Consider the following 20,034-nt stretch of genomic DNA (forward strand, 5'->3'; position numbering starts at 1 on the left):
CCTGAAGAATGTTTCACATGAATTTTTATCTCTACTGTTTGTTTATTCAGTGAAATAGACTCCATCACTGTTGCATTGTTGATCTCCTGGTCACTTTAGTTAATAGAGCTAATTTGAAATCTAAAGAAGTTTATGTCTATTAAGCAGACTTGTTGCATCAGCCTCGTACTTTTAAAATCAAGGTATTGTCATTTCTTCTCCTTATCATTTGCTAAATTTCAACATCTTCATTTTATATCTTCTTTTTCCTTGACTTCTTTCTTGTGTCTGTTATCTATCATATGATGGCAGTATTGACTTAAGCTACGTCTTTGTACAAGTACCAGCAGAAAAGCTCCTACCATTACGACAATCCTCTCATCACAAAAGAGGTTGTGGAACGGTCCATTACTCCTGATCTCTCTTAAATTATCATTTCTGCTCATCTGTCTCTTGTATTCACCGTTCAGGAGAGAGAAACTGCTGCAGACTGAACCCCCAAGAAACTGTCATCTTTTACTTGCTCCCTGCTTAATTTTCTGTTCACGTAATGCTGAAACAGTCAGTCAAAAGTACTTTAATGGAAAGAGGCCGATCCAGCACTTCCTTAAAAAAAGAGGTTGAGCTGGCTTTGAAGACATTTTACCTTTTATGTTTAACATTATTTCAGGCTCTTATATTCTTGAAATCCTGGGACTAATGAAAAAACATTTATGAAGATGTCAGTTTTGTTCTATAAGTTCTGTAACTTCATCAATAGGTCTACTGTTTTAATGGACCCAGTAGCACCAGCATAAACACTGAAGGAGGCCAAGATGCGCCACTTATCTAAAATAGTCTCTTGTGTGTGTGATGGGGCCGTAAAACTATAATGCCTTTCAGCATTTCAGTTTCTGGTCTCGATCATAAATGGCATTTGGAATATTAAATAATACAACAGCTGAAGATGATTTTTGTTGGGCGCTGATGCTAAACAGCAAACCAATGTTCTGTACAGCAGACATTGGGACAATCGTCCTTCTCTGCTTCAGTGTGCTACTGCTACACCATTTTATAGCCTTGCCACCGTAAATGGTTGCTATGGATAGTGATGTGCTGTTTTACGTAGCAATATCACATCTTGCAAAGGTTTAGTTTGCATTTCTGCTTATTAAGAAATCTGGTTAAATGGTTCCTCTTTGACAAACATCAATAAATTGCCAGATTCTGAGTAAATAAGGACAATGAAACAGCTAGCAAAGGTTTAGGTACTTTCTCAGTACATGATGAATTCAAACATGTTGACTGTCTGCTAAACAGAGAGATTGTAGAGAGGAGCGATCCATAAATCACCTTACATATGCACTGCAGTTATATGCTTTTATATGTCAGTTTCATCTTCTTCTTTTCTTTTAGCATCTTTGCTAAAGTTAGTATTACTGCTTGAAATTAAAGAACAAAATTAAATTCAAAGCAAAGTTATTGAGCTATTAAAAACCCAGAGATCTTAGAATATCAAATGCTGCATCTCACATTCCTCAGTGTGAGAGTGAGCAAAAAGTAGTGAAAACATTTTAGTGATATATATTATAAACCTCTAAAGAGTAGCAACTGCTACCTGAACCTAGAGCTTAATGATCACACATGAAAGGCTTCTCAGGATATTTAGTCAATATTCCATGCAGATGGAAATGAAAAGAGATGGACTCTTCTACAAAAGCTACCAGCTGGAGAATGATTAATGCTAACATTTACCTGGTCTGGATCTCAGATCGCACTTCAAAATGGTCTAATTTGTTTTAACTTGTTACCAGTTTTTAAGATTCATTGGACAAACAAAACCGTATCCAGGGATCTGCTTTCAGATAGCCAGGACTATCAGAAAAGCAACTCAAGGATTTGTGCCTCTTTTTTTTATAGTGTCAGTAAGATAAACTTTCAGTTATAGCTTTAGCCACGTATCAAGTGCTCTGAATTTCAAATAGCATATTTTCAGGCTACATAAAACTGTCAGTAACCTATTCATTCATAGTGCATATATTTAGTGGCACTCTGTAATTTTTCCTTGACATTGTAAAAGTATTATTGCTACTGCTACTACCAAGTTAACCTGACTGATAACTGTTGTTTATAGCTGTATTATGGCAAAATTGTTCAAGTTCACTGGAATCAGTTTTGGCTCGGACCTTTAAATTGTCTATAATATTTCCTTTTCTTCAAGACCAATGATTATATCTTTGGAAATTGTGATACAAGCAGGATTGTGATTTCACTGCAAAAGAAAAAAAAATCTTTATTTTTTTTCTATATTACTTAGCCTCCTCTAGGAGACAGTAGACTTCATTAGTATTTTTCAAAATGGTTCTCATATTTGACTTCAGTTTGGGTGATCATGTTAATTTGAATCCTTTTTAGACTGAAATGCTTTGTGGAGCATAAATAATAATGCAAAACTAGATCTATTGGCATAAACCTTGTCAAGCACAACTATTCTTTATGGCATCAATAGGTAGGATTTTGTCAACAACACTCGTGTTGTTATTTTACAGTCGGACGGTTGTACAGATGCTGAACTGACTGATACAGTACAGAAGTGATCGTCCGCATTTGTGATGAGAGCGGGTGAATTGTGTCTCTAAGCAACTTTACTGATTGTTGTGTGATCACTCCAGCAGCCCGAGCTGTGGCTCACTTTGATGTTCCAGGACAATAGTGTTGTGACAGCACATGTTGACCTCATATCTGGGTCACAGTTCCAATATGTGGATAACAGCATTACAGTTGAGTTGGCTGACTGTCGAAGAAGCTGGAGTTGGAGTCGACCTTCCTCTCATGAGGTTTTTCGAGATCTGTTGGGTCCCAGGGAAATTAATGTTGTTGGCTTAAAAATGTATATCATACTGATTATTTTAACCGTAATGAAATGCTTGACATATGTAACCAGTATTCTGAAATGTCGAACTTTGAGATGTGTAATCAGTAAGGAAACATTTTTTAAATGTATAATCAGTATTTTGTGATTAACTTTGTCTTGTGTAATCTGTATGTTGTAATGATTGTTGTTGGTTAAAGAGCTGATAGCAGTTGATCTTAGAGCACAGGTTAAGAGTTCAGAAGTGGTAACAGCGGCAAAGGGGAGAAAAGGAAGTGAGACTGAAGTGATCTGAACAGAAACAAAGCCTGAGCAGGTGAACCTCAGCCTAAAAAAGGAACTGAGACCAGCGCGACAATGGAATGAGGCAGACTATGATGTGAGTGTGACCCTTGAGCATCCGGTCAGGATGCTTAAAAGTCTGTCGCACAAGGAGAAACGTGGTTTTTCCTTCAGTGAGGATTGTTCTGTCATCTAGATGGATCAGCGACTCCTTGGATCTACGCAGAGGGGGTCCTCTGAACTGTGGGACTGCAGCAGAGCACCTGTACATGAATGAGGAAATTCCTCACTTGCCAACACCTGCAGCTCTGGATTAAGCCCCCTCTGGCATCTGAAAGCCCACTGAGACTCAGCTCTTCCTGGGAACCGAGTCCCTCTTTGTCCATCGGGACTTATCCTATACCAACGGACTTTGCTGGAGCTTGTGGTTCAGTTCTCCATCTCACAAATTGTTGAGATGTGTGTCACCCTATAGAGTTCTCCAATAGGTGTAATTAATCATAGTGTTCATATGACATAACCGATATAACTTGTACCTCAGAAGAGTTTTTTTACTCATACAGTCGCAGAGAATATACCTTCCCTGCAACTTGAAACTCAAGATGCAAAAACCTAACCTGGGAAAACATTAAGAACAAGTTTTGCAAATGAGGAGAACAAACGTTAACAGGTGTCACCTGAGGGACTTGGTTGGCTAGTCGACTGATCCACAGGAGGAAGAGGAGGAACATCTGGAAGAAGGTTGATAGACCCAGGCGAATCTCCTCCAGGTGATTCCAGCTGAAAAGCTCTGAGTGAGCGCAGCCCTGGACCTTAGCTGGATGATGCACTGACTCCTGAGAAAAGAACAGACTTTAACAAGTGCATGATGCCCGAACAGGGGCTACAAGGAACAGCCCCTGATTGCGTAAATCTCTGTGATGGGAGAGAGAGGTGAAGTGAGAAAATCATTTTATTCAAATTGCAACCAATTTGTGAAATAAAATTATTTTTCAAAACATGATAGCATAATATTAAGGGTTTCGCCTGAAAAAATGCACTTCCCTGCAAAGAGAAGGAGGTTGTTTTTATCAAAATAGATTTGCTGGTATAATAAACAAGGGGAAAAAAGAGCAAACTGGGTTTTCTACATGAAGAGAAATGATCTGACCCTAAAATAGAATTAATAGTGAACATCCTATTGATATATTTTACAAATATGATCTCAGATTTTCAAGATGTAAAGTTCACCTGAGCATTAGATTCTCTTTTCTGCTTTTTCTTAAAATTAAATATTTACTCATACTGACAGCAAATTTCATTACTGGAATTATTTTGTGTCTGTTTAGCCACTTTCTGCTGTGTCAACACGTCTGTTGTGTCAAGTGTCTGTTTATATAGAGAGAGGAGCTCAACTAGCAGCATTTGATTTGTTAAACTGAAAATTCTCATAATCCTTCCGATGACTATTTGTTTCAAAGCTTTTGGTTTTCTATTTCGTCTTTTTACCTGTGAATAACTTATAAAATGAACAATTATTATGCATATTGACTTCTCACTTATTCTGTTCTTAACTGAACAAACTTCAGAGTTTTACTTTTCTTGTTTTTCACCAACCTATTTCTTGTTTTTCACCAACCTACTCTGACATTTTTTTAAGACAAATAAAGCATGGAGGGCAATATTCTGCATGTCTATTCTTCGTATACTAATCTTCCAACAATATTAAATTCGTCCAAGATTAAAAGATTTCAGGAAAGAAAGAATGTTATTTTGCTATACAAACTTATGCCCACTTTGTCTCATGATGAACTTTGGCTTAGACTAAATTCTTGGTTCTTTTGCTCACTTTGAGACCTGTAAATACAGAAATATAGTTAAACTCTCAAAACATTTCATTTCTGTTCTCAGGTCAATGGCACCTACTCTGCTGCCCGGGAGGAGGGAAAGAGATGGACAGGCTTATGAAGGGATATGCTTCTCACCAGCAAATATCTTCAGGGAAAAATCTTTTACTATATTTACTTTGTGGGAAAGAAAGTATTGCAGTTTTATCCGTTAAGTGAAAATCTCAGTCACTTGAGAACGTCTTTTTTTTTCCTTTTTTTTTTATTTTTTATTTTTGCTTAATGCAGCAAAAAGAAACAGAAAAAAAGAAAAAGTGTTTCTTTTTTTTCTGCACTGGAAAAAAAAGAAACACTGTTTTATAGCACAAAATTGGTTTCAGTTTTTCCATGTAAGTGCTGGGCTGAAATGTGTGTTTTTCAATAACCAATCTGTCAGTAGAGCTAATATGAACTAATTATACCATGAAAGTCTTTTTCTGCTTTTAGAGTTAATTAGATTTTCAAACTGAAGCTCAAAAGGTGAATGGGCTTCTTCGTCAGCATGCAGCAGCTGCAGAAAAACTCCAAATTCACAAAGCAAATTGAGCCACAGAAAAGGGTTTAATCCCCCGACTAAATTAAATTTGTCCTTGCAACATTGTCTGACAGGCTCACAGAGCTCACAGGAGAACAGATTACTCTCCTGCTCCCCTCTTCATCGCCTCTCAGGTTTTTCTTCTCTCCTGTAGGAGAATGACATGTTGACCTGCTCTGCCAAGTGACCACAATTTATGCAGACTGACATAGACTGTCACAGACTGTCAGACTGGAAATTGAGGTAAAAAATTAATGTTAATGCTTGTTTGTCCTGTGTGTATTTGTTGACCTGGTACTATTTGGCAATAGAGCCAGGATGTACCCTGCCTTTAACTGCTGGAGATAGCCAATTGCTTTGAGTGGTTGGTAGAAAAAGCATTATATTAGTTTAGATTATTAGATTAGAGTAGAAATACTTTAGTGATGTCCATGGGGAAATTCTCAACATTACAAATTGGACACCTGAATAAACATTAATACAGAAAAGTTGGTAATCATCACATTTAAAACGATGAATAAAATTACTTCCTAACATAAATGAAATCTGCTTACTCCCATTTGGAGAAATGCAGATTAAATGAGAAGTATTGGTATTCCCAAGCTCATGGACTACAAAAGTCATGTCACTTTACATCCACAGAAGAAATAGGATTTGGTATGCAATGGTATCAGGAACCAGTTATCACATGTGCAACGTCAGGTACATCATCTTCTCTATCAAGTCTTCACTCCTGCATTGTCCTATACTCTCTTATCTCTCTGTTCTATTGTGCTTCCTCTGTTTAATCTGCCTTTTACAGATATCCTCTTATCACCAACAAAATATGTAACTCATCTTCGTTCTCACGACGACTCACTCCTGCAGCCGTGCAGTCGCTTTAAAACAAGGGAAGTGGAATCACTGATCCGGTTGACTGATACTGCAAACACATCCAGCACTCTCAGTTCTGGAAAGGATGGAAACTGAAAGAAAAAAAAAACAGAACAAACCAATTTTTATTGTCATTTTTCTGTATTTTTTATGAAAAAATAAAAGTTATGTTTCACCAAATTAATCAAAATGCTTGCTTGTAAAGAGAGCCTTGTGCCACAAAGTAAAAGCCATAACATGTTGATTGACGTTGCGGGGGCGCTGCCTCCTGCTAGATGAGAAACAGAGAACAATCTAAAGGAACAGGAAAGGATTAAATGAACTAAATTATGGGTCCCTGTGGTTTGTATTTTGTGCCTCGCTGTACACCCAGTCTGTACTGTATGATAGTGTCTCCGCTAGCTTAACAGGAGGAGGCATTCAATGAAAGCATGTGTGTATTTAGGTGTTTGTGCATGTTTTGTGTGTTGAAAGGGAAAGAGAAAGCTGCTGGTTTTCATTTGTTATTCCCTTGTAGTTTGAATCGATTTGAGCCATCAGAAATAAAAGCCTTAAAGAATGGTGGAGACAGCTGGAAACAGTGAGACAGGAAGCAGAAAGGAGGAAAAATGTGATTTCCAGTATAAACCAGATTTGTAGAACCTGTCAGCAGACCTTCCTGAGAGAAGCAAGCTGCTTACTGCTCTTAAGAGACTTTGTGTGTCAGGAGACATATTCCTCACAGCTTTCATCATGTGTCTAATAACTTAAACTAGGCTAATTATGGACATAAGTTTGCGTCAAGGCATGTTTATGAAGATAGCACCTTTCACACACAAGGTAAGCCAGACGACATCAAAGTTTCAAATGAATTAAGTCACTCAAAAATGGGCAAGAAGAAGGCTTTGGCACTGATCAGGGGGCAGAAAACAGGCCAGGTACATGAATGGAAAAAGAGACAGGAACCTTCACAGGCTGTGACAAGAATGACAAGTGATCCAATACTGAGTGAAAGCAGAAAAGCAGAGGTAAAGGTGAAAGCAATGAGCTAATTAGAAGGACCAGGAGAGCAACATGGCAGGGGTCACATAAAACAGATGATTCATGGCAACAGATCTGACCAAACTGTGTTTGGTGTGCACTGTGTAGTTTTCAAATCAATGACAGTGAGTAGTAGTATGAATTTATTGAAGTTCTTCCATTCTGAAGCCTTTTTTTATTATTAAAACCTAATAATTGATGGCATCTGAGAAGACATAAAATAATCAACATCCTTATTGAATTCAATGCAACAGAATGTATTACCATAACATCTTTTTCTTATAGTTCCCAAAAGATGTCTTGTGGATGACAGACTTTTCCAAATCCATTAGTCAGTGTAAATGTATAAAATTTCTCTTCAACTGTAAGCCCTTTTGCTGAAACAACTCATGTTGGTGGGAGCATGTTTACTGGTATTTCTGCAGAAAACCCTTTTCTATGTTTGATAGGAGACTGCAGATAATCCTATTCAGTGCCCAAGTTTATCTTCATCTCTGACTGACTGGCATTCAAGAGACTTGGAGCACATAACACATTCTGACATTGTGTTTGCTCGCTTCTCCCTCGCTGTCTGTCCAAATCCCATTGTAAACATGTGAAGGTCTCTTCTGAGAGATTTTTCACTGAATTCACAGGCACCTGTGTGCTGTCACCATGAAGATTGTTTTCTACTGGTTTACCTCTGGCAAAGCCATTATTGCATAAAATTCAAATTATTTTATTTTCAAGTTTTCTTCAGTGCTTCAAAGCTCTGATGTAATAAAAGCTGAAATAAACCTCCTGCCAGAATTTTTTTTAGAATTTCTTATTGTTCATATTGTCATATGTCTTGAAAATTATATAGTGCACTGTGAATTAATTTAGCTGGATGTATACATCACAGGCATTGAAAAACAAATAGTACCATATGTATATACAACTATTTATTTCCCACATCCATCAGTGGGATGAGAAAGTATCACACAGAGTTGATTACAAGAAAAGAAAATGCAGTCAGTGAGAAAAAGAAATCATATTCAGATAGTCGAAGTAAAATGATGGGGTCTCACGATACAAATATTTGCAAAAGAGCAGCATGTTACAGATCTTGTTCTGCCCAAGGAAGACCGATATACTGCAGCGAAGGCAGATAATGCCTAGCTGTTGGCATTCTGCTCCGACTTTCTCTGTGCCAGAGCTGGGGAAATGAAGAACTTTGAAATGTTATCATTCCACTCATGCCAAAAGCATTTTTATACACGCGCGCACACACACTCTGAGACTAGCTTGTGATTTAGGAGGAAGTGTCCATGTTCATTCATGTTCATTCAATAACAAAGTTATTTTTGTTATTTCCAATCCAGTCATTACCTGGATTTCATCTCACAATAGCTGATGAGACTAACAAGCTATTATCATCATAGATTCAGTTCACGCTGGTAAACATTTGGTTATGTTTTTCTGAGACACTTTGAAAGCAGCATCTTGGTTTGAAAAGCACTTTTTTTTCAACTTCAATTGTGTTTTCTCATGCTCACTGCATAAAACCAGGTTATAAGGTCTTCATTGTGTTGATCAGAGAGACAGCCTGGGGAAAGAAACTGTCTTTGTAACAGCAGTTTCTTGAAAATAGCATTGTGTCAACCTAAAGGTAAAAGTTGAAATAGTTTATGTCCAGAATGTTTGGGGTCTGCAGAGATGTAAGCCGTTCCTTTCCAGAAGCTAGACCTGCACAAGTCCTGGATACAGGGAAGGTCAACCATGAAGATCATCTCTACAGGCGTAATTGTTTGCTACAGTCTAGAGCTGTCCTTTTTTATTAATGCTTCCTATGACCCAATGATGGATGTACACAAACATCGTATTCCAAATTATTATGCAAATTGGATTTAAGTGTCATAAAAATTTTATGTTTTGTTGTGCTCTTAAATTGATAGATGTGTTGTTTGTCAGGGCTCTTTGAATCACTATAATTAATTTCAGAGAGCTGGGATATGTAGTTTGTCTAGTGAGCTCCATTAAAGGAAATCTACTTAAGGAGGATGTTCCACATTATTCGGCAGGCCACAGGTTTCAAACAATATGGGAAAAAGAAAGGATCTATTCTATGTAATCTATTGACTTTACAGTTTGACACCTTGAGATTGAGCTCTATCTCTTGAAGAAGCTCCTGAAGACTCCACCTTCAACATGTCATCACAGGGGTGTTTCTCATCATGACACCCATTTTTAGGAGTGATGGATTAAGAACTAGTTCATATTATAATCTCAGCAGATGTGCAGCTTCTTTATTTGCTAATTGCTGCTGCTAGTCTGTTGAAGATATCTGGGGAAGATGTGGGGAAATAGAAGCTCAGCAGGAAACTACTGCTGCAAGGAGGAGTTTTGCGAAGATTAGCAGCACTTTGTGAGAGCAAGCATTTAGGCGCCCCCAAATAGCTGCCATGGGACAAACATGCATGAATTAAAGCAAGAGTATTGACAAGAATGTGGGTTATGAGAGAGTGGGCAAACATAAATAGTCCAGGACTCTAACCTGTGATGGTCAGATAGAGGCTTTACCCCTTCACCACAAAATATACTCTTTACATTTTAAATATTGTATGAAGTAAATAATTAAGTTCAAATATAAGGAAAGTACTTTAAGTTATTGTATTTTCTGTTCAATTTTTATGGAAGTCAGACAGCAGTAACCAGCAGGTTGAACAGGGTAACTGTGAACTTTAGCCAGCTGTCACTCCATTCACTTACGGCTAAAATGATGGCAAGCTGTTAAACGTGGTGCTTCTCCATCCACAAGCCTCCGGCTATTGAAGGAAAGCGCAGATCAAGGACAGAAAATTGGAAAGATGGGAGAGGTAACTAAAACCCAGACATGTGTTATTGCCTGCAGCAGTTTGCAGGTGAAGGAGGGCATATATAAACATTAAGGCCGGAGGGTTGACGTCTGTATAGGTCAGACCCATGAAAATGCAAATGTCGCTAAAGTTTGCTGAAATAATGTTATTAAAAATAGCAGCAAGGTTAAAGAGAGAGAGGATATAAGTGTGATCCTTCCTGGTGGAAGGAGTTTCAAGAAGAAAAATAGGAAATGAAAAAATTAGACTCATTTAGGTTTTAGGATTAGTCAACAGTTCTTAGTAATAGAAAAAATAAAAGCCATGAAATTTTAAAGTTCTGTCTTCTTGATTACCTTATAGTAATACCATATATTAAGATGTATATATGATTATAAAGTAGAATGTCTCATTGCTTTTCACAATCATTGACATGTTTATCCCTCCAGTCAATGAACTGTGTTGTGTGACACCATTGACTCTCCTCTAACTGTGCCATTTCATAGTAATATTGACCTACCCTAAAGGGGAACCAGGAATGGTGTAGCACAGGTCTGTTGTATGGGAAACAGACAGAACAGCACTGAGCTATGTTGTGCCACTTGATCCTTGCAATGAGTTCTGATTTTCTTCAGTAGGGTTGTAGCCTGTAGTGTTTTTCTTTGTTATAATAAAATCGTACAAAAAGTACTCTATGAAAACAACCATGGTGTTTGCAAGAGTCTAGCAATAATTTATCTATTGGGAATTATTAGGTAGAACTTTTTTTTTTTTAGTTTAAAACATTTTGATCTCATTCACCAGTTTTGTCTCACTGTACGTGGAGAAACAAACAGCAATATATAAAAGTAATTGTATAGCGTCATCTCTACAAAGTCCAAACAAATTATGCTCAGACTGAAAAAATTGAAGGAAGCAACAGTAAGCATCCATATTTTTTTCTACAGCTTCTATATTTGTGTAGAAGCCTTTATGCAGTGTTTTCAAGGTCATGAATAGCTGAGGTAATAGAAACAATCAATCCCATTAGTGAAATCAATATTCTCCAATCGACTGCAAAGCTAAAAAATATTCAAATGCCTTTTTTTTTATATATATTTTTCAAAGCTGTACATTTTACAAGGGAAACATGCATAAAGACAGGCAGCAGGAAATGCTCTCATATTTTAGCTTTTGAGTAATGAGCACATGAAAGCAGCAGCAGGAGCAGCAGCTGACTGCCAGAGACGACATAAAACTTTAATGAGGGTTGTTTGTGTAAGAGTTGGTATCTGTGCCCTTAGCTGCACTTAGTGACCCGTTATGTAACTTACACTTTGATTTGGGACTTTGATCCAATGAAGTTTTTTTTTTTTCTCTTGCTTGGTGTGGATGTTCACCATACAGCAGAGTTACCTCATCAGTCCAAAGCTTTGGACTATACAGCTTCCAATTTAATTTATTTAGGTGTTTTTTTGAAAGTTGTGTGAAGATTGCTCACATAAAGCCACCATGAAATGCTATTAAGACACACAACATATTGTAGAGTCTGAGTGCTGCAAGGTTTGCTGAAACTAGCAACCTTCATGTCAGATATCTAAATTAGTCAAAGAGCGAATATGAAATACTTCTGTTGAAACATTTCACTGTATCATATAGGATGTAAGTAAACTACTTTGATTGTGTATGAAAAAATTGCTCAAAAAGGATCAAAAAAGATTTGTGATCATATGTAACCATTGAAAGTTAGAACAACCTAACACAGCTTGTGTGCTTGCAAACAGATATTTACTATCAATTTTACAAACTCTTACAAAGTGGAGTTATTCTATGAATAGAAAACAAAAACTGAAGAAAATGCCGATCTGGAAAATGTAATGAAAAGTTACTGTTGAAAAATAAATGAGGACACCCGCACATTTAAAACATGGTTTAAAGGAAGGTTTTGTCCTCTTTGAACCTCAAACATTCAGAGTGGTGTGCTCCTCACCCTTGGTGGGAGAGTACCATGATGAGATCAAAAGAGCTGTCTGAGGCCATTTAGAAGATTGTCACAGTTTATGAGTCAGGCATGGGATTAAAAGAGGCATAAGGAAAATCTGAAGTTAAACCAGCCATTTCAATATAGAGAAAACAGTGTGTAAGTGCAACACATTTAAAACAACTGCAATATGCCACGGATGGGCTGCCAAAGCAAGTTCACCCTTGGAGAAGATCACAAGGTGCAAAATGAAATATTTAAAAACCTCAAAAGATTCATCATACAACAGGTTCTTGCTGCTGTTGAATTAGTAAGAAAAGACTGCTCAAATGTAACTTTAATGGGAGTTGTGCAAGGAGGAAACCTTTGTTTTCTCAGAAAAATGTGAGGGCCAAATAAAAATTTGCCAGAGAGAACACTTCATAAATAATAGTCATTGAAAAGAGGACATGTTTGGATTAAAGAAAACCTAGAATTACAGAAACAGATCAGAACTGGCTTGTAGGTGGCAGCTTTTCCTAAAGCTGTTGCCAGTAGTACACATTTTAGTTTATATTTTGTTAAAGGAGTAAAACATTGTTCATGTTTGGTGTTCTTTGGTTTTGTTACATGAAGAAAAACATTGATAAAGATGAGACAGTCAAATGTAAAACATCAACAGGACAGCACTAAAAATCAACCGAAGGCATCCATTAATACTAGTAAAATACCACTGAATAATTGCTCTCTGCTCGTGGTTTTGCTGTGCTCCTACATATGTTGGAAGGGAAACAATAATGACAGAAAAATGTGCACAAATGAAATTACTGAGGTTCATTTTAACATCTTTTTGGGACAAAAATTGTTTATTAGAGTCATTAATGGTCATTAATAATACATCAAAACACAGATCATTCAGTTTTGATTTTAAACGCTGCTGAAATGCCCACATTTCCTGCACTTTTTATTTTTCTCTATGTAGAAAGTCTAACTCAAACTCAAAAGGCATCTTAGAAACAGAGGGAAAAGAAGAAGTCCAGTCAAAAACATTTTTCATTGTGCTATTATTATTTTTTAATAAAGCAGTTCCTTTGAGACTACCTCTTATTTGATGAAGAAATGAAAGCTGGCCAAGAAAGCTCAACTGTCAAATACATGGAGTCTCCTATTTAATGAAGTTCTACTTTTGGCTCATTGTTTGAAAGAAGTCAGTGAGACAAGAGTCATTCAATGCATTTAAATGTAACCATCGTCTTACCTCCTCCCACCCCTTAAGGTGAAACACAACATTTCTTGTGTTCACAAAGTTTAGTATCTAATTAGAACACCTGATTCAGTCGATGTCCAACAGATGAAATCTGGCCAAACAGCCCTTTTTTTTACTATTTATTTTGAATGTTTACCACTAAATTTTAACAAGTCGCTACAGTAACTCCTATCTTCCATGATAAGACATGAACAGAAAAGATGTGCAACAAATTTAGGGATTAGCTCACTTTGGCTCTCCTAGATGCAACTGATACCTCAAAAATGTCCATCCATCCATCCATCCATCCATCCATCCATCCATCCATCCATCCATCCATCCATCCATCCATCCATCCATCCATCCATCCATCCATCCATCCATATCCATCCATCCATCCATCCATCCATCCATCCATCCATCCATCCATCCATCCATACATCCTTACATACATACATACATACATACATACATACATACATACATACATACATTTTCTTACACACTTCTCCCTAGTGGGGTCGTGAGGTACTGGTGCCTATCTCCAGCTAACGTTTTGGTCGAGAGGCGGGGCAGGTTACCGGTCTGTCACAGGGAAACACAGAGACAGACAGGACAAACAACCACGCTACACACCTAGGGAGAATTTAGAGAGACAATTAACTTGACAGTCATATTTTTGGACTTTGGGAGGAAGCTGGAGTACCTGGAATCGAATCCAGGAACTTCTTGCTGCAAGGCAACAGTGCTACCAACTGTGGCACTGTGCAGCCCACCCCAAAACTGTAATAAGCAATATTAACAAACTTAAACTACAGTCTTAGGCAACTAAAGATACTTGGGTGGAAACATGCTGCTTTAATTCTCTTTATCCAGTGTTCATAAGTACAAAATACTGTACAATATTATCATATCATAAGATAATGGAAATATTACTTCCATAATCTAAAGCTTGATAAACTTATTTCATTGTCACAGTAAAGAAGCATTTAATCACGGTATTTTTTGTTTTTATATTTTACTTAGAATTGCAAACTAAACAGTTAATCGAAAGTATATAATTGCTAATTTGCAATGTTTAATGGTTTTCTTAATGCATGGAACAGTGTTAAAACTGCGTTACACTTTGAACATTTTGAACTGTGTTTAGAGACTAATTGTTGTTTTTTGATTTCAGTCTTTTCCTTCTTCCATAACTTTAATTTCTTCCTACAAGCAGTGTTGCGCTGCTCCATTAAACACAGGAGTGCAGGTAGTACATTGCACCAAATGGGATACCTGAGTACAACTTTCATTAAATTCTATGCCTTTGTGGTTTAAAAAAAAGACAGGGGAAAATCCTCTAGTCGACCTTTGTTGAAACAGGTGAGCTGAATTATGAGTGAACCGCATGACCAACACTACAGTGAAATATTGCAACTATTTTAAACATGCTCTAACTGCATCTCTTGGACAATAAGCACTTCCATTCTTCTGAATAATGAAATCTAGTTCAAGTAAAGCAATGATTCATCACGTAGGGGAAGCTTTTAGAGTAATTTAGTTTGTAATTTGTGTTGAGTTAAAGCTGTTTCTTTTTCTATTACAGAACTAAAAACAAGTCTGATGCATCAGGCTGGTGAAAAAGTACAAACTGTCCTTACTTCAAGAACTTCTCTTCAGACAGTCACCTTTTTTCCATCTTTGTATTGATGTACAAAACAATTACTCTGTTACTTTTATTCAAGAAATTCTTTGAGATGAAGCTGAAGTACCCAAAGAAAATTTACACATGCATTGGGAGAACATAGAAGCTCCAAGCAGAAAAGATGTTTATTTGAGAACTTCTCAATTTGTGTTCCAAGTTTCATGACTCAGTCAGTCACAGATTTTGCTCTTAGGAGGTTCTGCTTTATGCTTTTAGTCCTGACCTGTAAATCTGAATGCATATGTGCTAATTTCCTTTCTGAAAATTCAACTCAAAATCTCCATAAATTGTTTGAGGCCTTCTTAGGTTTAAAATAATATGCAGTACCAGAATGTACAATGTATCAGCTTAAAGCTCAGTGGTTCAAGATGGTAATTGTTGCTTTCAGAATCTTACAGAAGACGAGTTAGTAAACTACCTAACAAGATCTGTGTTAATGCAACAGAGCACCAGTACTCAGTGCTCCGTTTTCGTCTGATGTTTCATGAAGTTGGCTGCAAACACCTCCAGGTCTGCTCATTTTAAAAGTTTTTTTTTTTTTTTTTTTTTTTTTTTTTTATCCTGACTCTGATTTGGTGGAATGTCTGCCTGTCTTCTCTTTGTGGAAATGAACACAAGGTTTTTCTGAAGGGTTTTGTTTTTCTGTGTATTCTTGCTGTGCTCTTCTGTCCTGGTGGAAATGTGTTTGATTACCAACTTTGTCAGTCAAGATGAGCTGGTATAGCATTTGTAAACAAAGAGACTGTTCTGCACAGTCTGAGCTGATGCTGAATCTCAGTATAATTTAAAAGAACCGCAGATTCCCATGATTTATGTGACTGCCTTTTTTTTCCCTTGAGTTGCTTATTCATAGACAAACTGAACATGCAGCATTCTGTTTTTTTCCGTATTTTTTTCTTATCTTCCATCTTTTCTTATCTAAGTCTGTAACGATAAAGTCTTATTGGCTCAACGTGTCTCACATATATTGTGTTTTAGACCATTTCTGTGTTATTATTTTTACATTTTCTTTGATCTCTTTTCTGCTGTTTGTTTCTTTGCTTCCTGCATTCTGATGTAAAACACCTTTACCTCAGGACACACCACCAGCACACACAAACAACCAGCAAGTTACCTTGAGATCTCTAAGGTGTAAATATGCAGTCATACATGAGGACTTTTTGAAGTCAAATTGCATACCCCTGGACCTCAATAAAAGCCTCGAGTATGTTTGTGTGTGTGTGCATGCACATGTAAGCTTTGCATTTACAAACACACAAATATGTACATTTTGTTAGACTGCCTCAGGGCAACTACGACTAAAAGTGTGAATGTGTGTGTAAATGGTAATGACTGATTTCACTGCAAAGCATTTTTGAGGGTCCTGAAAAGAGTTTTATAAATCTGATGTCATTTCATTTCATTTTTAAACATAGTTGTTGTATTAACAAAACAATTAACAACATCTTATGATGACCTTCAAATGAACAGATTCAGAGTTATATTGGTATTTTGTCTCAGTTTGTTTTCCTTTGTTAAATTAACCTATTTTCACTCTGGCAATTCAAGAGTCTGGTTTTGCTAACTTACAGACATGTCTTTTTATTTTTAAGCTTCAATAAACTGCTTTATACAGTTTAATAATCTTCAGGTACATTTTATATTTTTAAACTATACAGTGGGGCGACACGTTTTGTTGATGTTCTGTAGATTTTGTTGCTATTCTCCTGATTCTCCTGAGATATCGTTTTCCCTTCCACATCAACCAGAGTGATTTGAAGAATTGATAAGTTTTAAAGCTATAATAATAAGATAGGCATACTTAGACCCTCTGCAACCCATCTTGGCTTCCTGATGGAACAGAATATTTTCATCCACGCAAACCTTTTGTGCTAACAAAATAAAAATACACTTTGTCATCTTTAAAGTAATTTCTGAATGTGTTTGTGTTTAATGTGAATGAAAAGGGTTGCATGACACTGTGACAATGTCATGCAACCCTGATGTTGAAAACATTAAAGGGTTTTGTTCTTGTAACTGCTGAATCCAGAGCACTTTATGACTGGTTGATAATGATGAAGAAGTCATTTATTTCAACTATTCATTTAGAAGTACACTAAAACTAGTACAATCTTCTAAGTGAAAGCATCATAGTTTAAGCAAATAAGGTTTAAAAAAAATAAGGCAACTGATGGGATTTTCCATCTTGTACCATGTTGACGTATTTACATAAATGTCAAACGTAATGTTAGTATAGAAGATAAAAAAGACACACAACACACCATCAATGTAGATAATAAGCTATACAGGAGCTAGAGAGAGAAAAAAATCATTTGTTTTGTAGTTCATACTAGTTTTATAATGCTGCCTGTCAGATTGCCAAAGCTGTGTGGGTGAAAGTCTAAAACAGAATCAGTGGCTCAGACTTCTACTTTCTCATTATGATGTTCAGTCTTCTCAGAAATTGTTTTAAATTGAGAGAAATAAAGTGTATTGCTGTCAGGGAGAAAAATTAATTTTCGAGAGCAAAAATTATATTGATAGTAATATCAATATAATCAATTAAAGTGATAGTTATATTGTACAAACCTGATAATACATACAAACACGATAATATAGCACATAAATGTGATACTAATATTGTAAAAACATCATAGTTACCTTGTATAAACATGATCATTTCATATTCAGAAGGTAGCAGTACTAACCTTTTAGTATAGACATAAAGAAGGCTAGTACAGTGGCTAACAGGAGTTGGTCAAGATTCTGCCCAATAAACAGACCCTGGACAGTGACAATAACTTAATAACTTCCTTTTTTGCGATCTTGCTATTTGAAACTGTAAACATTTGATTTTGTGCAACAAAAAACCAAAAAAAAAACAACCTAATATTTATTGATTTCAGATTAACAGGAAAACAATAATCTATGTGTAATACAATAATTTACCTTCAACATATTCCATCCATATAACATGTAAAATATTAACAATCAAAAAAGAACTATATTCAAAAACTATAAAAAAAACCATGGTGACAATGATTCATCATAATAACTCTTTGACCAGAATGGATTCTTGCTGTTTTTCTGATGGCAGTAACAGGCTTCTACAGTCTTACTTGTCAAATCATGCTGAAATCTCCCCACATTTATAGTGCAAATTTTCTTTTGTCACATGCACAATCTTTCCTTAATGAGCAGAAAGTTGCAATAACACAGATAGTGATTTTAAATTAGTCTGTGGATTTGAATAAGTTTCCTGCTGTTATCAAAAAAAAAAAAAACATTTCAATCTATTTATGCTCACGATGGGAATTGGTCTTTCTTGTTTGACTCTGATAGTCATGATAGTGTTTCTTGTTTGCTCAGTAGTCAAAGCACACAATGAAAACAAAAGAAAAAATGGTTTAATGGTTCTGGTCAGGCGATTTTATTCCCTGCTTGTCTCTACAAAACCACAAAAGGAGAAGATGCAAATTTCTCGAAGAAACATATCTGGCAAACTTTTTGAGGAAAACTTTGTAAAAGAACAAAACTATTGGTGAAAATGAAAGACTTATGCTCAGAAAATAAATGATGAGGCAAGAAAAGACACCTCCTGCCAAGCAAAGTGGAGACCACAGAAACCACACACTGCAGAGTCTGTGTTTCTGTAAGTTTCACAGGCAGTGCTTGAATGTCTGTAGTCCTGATAAATGCAAGTTGGTCCTTATGATGAAATATTTAGTGACAAAACATATGCTCTCCTTGTTTGTGTTATTATTAATTTATTTACTTTCCTTTTGTGATCCTGTGAGTGCAACAGACTGTAACTATGTAACAGAAGAGCATGAGCCAACCTCAAGCAACTCTTATGTACTATTAATCGGTATTATAAACAAAGTAAGTAAAATATCACTAATGTCATTAATGCTATACAATAATTAATGTATACTAACCTCCAATCTTGTGAAAAAGTCACAGAAATAACAGTCTTGTGTATAAACAGCATGTGGTTTAAACTGTAGGGAGTTCTGAGAAGAGACAGGTGCATTGAATCTGGCACTTCTCAGCCCTTGCCTGGTTCTCAGTTTGCTCCAGCATCTTTCCCTTTTAGCTGAACTCCATGACTATAACACGTAATTCCTTAACCCTCCTGCAGTCCTAGCTTGACACTCGGGTGGTGGTGTCCCCTCAGCTGCCAAAAGCACTAAAAAATAAAAATTTGACATTTAAAATATTGATTCGACATTTCCCAGGACTGTGGGAGACGTCCACAAATAGGTTAAAATATTATTTTTAACCATATTTGTGAGCTGAATAAGAAAAATGACTGGTCACTCCATAAAATGCCAAATCATATATGTTCATAGGCATCCATCATTATACTAATTACAGAAGATCAAAAAATAAATGTACATTTACAAATGTGTGATATGTAGTGGCATGCAAAACTATCAGTCCAACTACAGCCTATAACAAAATTGTTCCACTTCCTGCAGCATCACCTTTTGCAACAACTCACACTTCCTGGCTGGACAATGCAGACAGGGTCATCCCTGCCACCCTCCATCTGACTAGACAGCTGTGCAGGGCCGGGATTGACAGGCAGGGTTGCTATTGCAGATGGATGAATAATTTACTTTCATAACTTTTTTATTATTACCTCATTCTTTTAGTCAAGGTTGTTATTTTCTGGACTCAAGTTTAAAGGCAAATATGTGAGTTTGCCAGCTCACCTATGCATTTTGCATCACTTGCTTAGTTGGAATTTTTTTTTGATAATGTTTAATGTTATATAAAATTTTATTTCTTGATCATCTGAAAACTGACATGCATTGCCTTTACTTCAGACCTATCAAATGAGTTATTCATTGAGTGACACAAATTCATCACGTTGTGAACAAAAATGATCTTATTGATTGACATCTATTAATTGTTCAGTGTAACTGATTCAAAATGTAAGTCAAAAGTGAGAATACA

General features: G+C 36.4%; 1 protein-coding gene across 1 annotated transcript in view; it reads right to left on the reverse strand.

Moving 5' to 3' along the window:
- The window catches only part of LOC129362789 (probable serine/threonine-protein kinase iksA), a 103,591-nt gene that overhangs the window by 36,347 nt on the left and 47,210 nt on the right, over positions 1-20,034 (reverse strand). Inside the window, exons 2-3 of the mRNA XM_055034521.1 lie at positions 6,372-6,477; positions 3,790-3,948 (exon numbers count right to left, since the gene is read on the reverse strand). The gene's annotated coding sequence lies outside the window, so the exon portion shown is untranslated. The remainder of the gene's footprint in view (positions 1-3,789; positions 3,949-6,371; positions 6,478-20,034) is intronic.

This window comes from Poeciliopsis prolifica, unplaced genomic scaffold, assembly GCF_027474105.1.
Source record: "Poeciliopsis prolifica strain line A6 unplaced genomic scaffold, Auburn_PproV2 SCAFFOLD009, whole genome shotgun sequence".
In the NCBI taxonomy this organism is placed as follows: Eukaryota; Metazoa; Chordata; class Actinopteri; order Cyprinodontiformes; family Poeciliidae; genus Poeciliopsis; species Poeciliopsis prolifica.